At 30.9% G+C, this 1,769-nt stretch overlaps 1 protein-coding gene across 2 annotated transcripts in view; it reads right to left on the bottom strand.

Moving 5' to 3' along the window:
- LOC106884520 (phospholipid-transporting ATPase ABCA7) overlaps positions 1-1,769 on the bottom strand; it is a 289,592-nt gene that overhangs the window by 188,419 nt on the left and 99,404 nt on the right. The gene's annotated exons all lie outside the window — the stretch shown is intronic.

Below are 1,769 nucleotides of genomic sequence, written 5' to 3'. Positions count from 1 at the left end.
ATATATATATATATATATATATATATATATATATATATATATATATACATACATTGCTTGCCAACTAATGTTCGTATGTTTACGTCCCCATAAGTTAGCAGCTTCACAAAAGAGACCAATAGAATGAGTCAAATGTTTTAAACAAGTAAAAGATAAGAATAAACAAATATGCCATTTCACTCCTGAGCAACGCTTGATATCTCTGCTATTTATATATATAACTTACTCCTCCTGTATGTGTGCATTTTTATAAGAGAAAAATATGTTATAAATGAAGTAGAAAAACGATCGATTTCATTCTTGAATGTAATGATAGTAATGGCAAATTAAGTTATTGAAGTATTCATGTTGCATTAAGAGTGAATATTTCTTTATAAACAATGCTTTTTGTTTTATTTCAGGATGCATAAGCAAAAAGATTTGCTTTTGCTCCTACAAGTGATGCTCCTACATAAAGTTTCGAATCTGAAGCAGGGTAAGACTATCACTACAGATTTAGATCTACTCCTCCTGTATGTGTGTATTTTATAAGAGAAAACATGTAATAATTAAAGTAGAAAAAAGATTGATTTCAAATATGAACTTTTGTTTGTTTATTATTTATATGACAATAATAAATGGCAATTATATAATACAGTTCACTGAAAAATGGAATTTAGTCATTCTTGAATGTAATAATAGTAATGGCAAATTAAGTTATTGAAGTATTCATGTTGTATTAAGAGTGAATTTTTCTTTATAAACAATGTTTTTTTGTTTTATTTCACGGCGTATAAGCAAAAAAGATTTGTTTTTGCTCCTACACGTGATGCTCCTACATAAAACTGACCATGTGAAAAGCATGGTTCTTAAAAATATGTAATAACTGAAGAAGGAGAATTGAAAGATTCGGTTTCAATGTGAATGAAGGTAGAAGAATAGCTATATCATATAGAAGAATAGCTTTACGGAATGCAGGTGACCGCGCAATGGCACTGAAAAGGCCACAAGTCAAGTAGAACACCCATTTGTCATGGTTTCTTTTGACATTTGAATAGGCCGTATGGCAGAGAAGAATTGAAACATACAGTTTTGAATCTGAACCAGGTTGAGACTACCCCTACAGACTTAGATTTACTCCTCCTGTATGTGTGTAATTTATAAGAGAAAACATGTAATAATTGAAGTAGAAAAAAGATCGATGTCAAACAAATTAAGTTATTGAAGTATTCATGTTGCATTAAGAGTGAACATTTCTTTATAAACAATGTTTTTTTTGTTTTATTTCGGGGTGCATAAGCAAAAAGATTTGTTTTTACTCCCACACATGATACTCCTACATAAAGTGGGCCATGTGAAAAGCATGGTTCTTCAAGTTGCAACCCAGCAACTTTTAGTGTTTGGCTCTGAATTTTATTAATGCTCATGGTAAAAGAAAGTGGGATAGGAAACTGTAACAGCTTAAATTGGAATGGTATGCAAGGAATGAAGACGGTGTCACCTTTACCACAGACAGTGAGAATATTTGCCTCAATGCAGTTCTTCATAAGTTTGTGCACAATTAGCGTTGTGCAATCGCATAATTTTTGTTGAGACAAATTAGGCAATAGTATAATAGCTTCCCCTCAACCAGGTATTTTCATTTTGCAGGAGAAAGAAAGAGACAGAATTTCGATTTTAAATATATATATATATATATATAGAAAAAGCATAATAGCTTCCCTTGAACAATTTACTTTCATTTTGCTGGACAAACAAACAAACAAGCAGACAGAATCTCTCTTTTATAT

This window comes from Octopus bimaculoides, chromosome 7, assembly GCF_001194135.2.
Source record: "Octopus bimaculoides isolate UCB-OBI-ISO-001 chromosome 7, ASM119413v2, whole genome shotgun sequence".
Classification (NCBI taxonomy): domain Eukaryota; kingdom Metazoa; phylum Mollusca; class Cephalopoda; order Octopoda; family Octopodidae; genus Octopus; species Octopus bimaculoides.
This window is presented reverse-complemented; position numbering and strand designations above follow the sequence as displayed.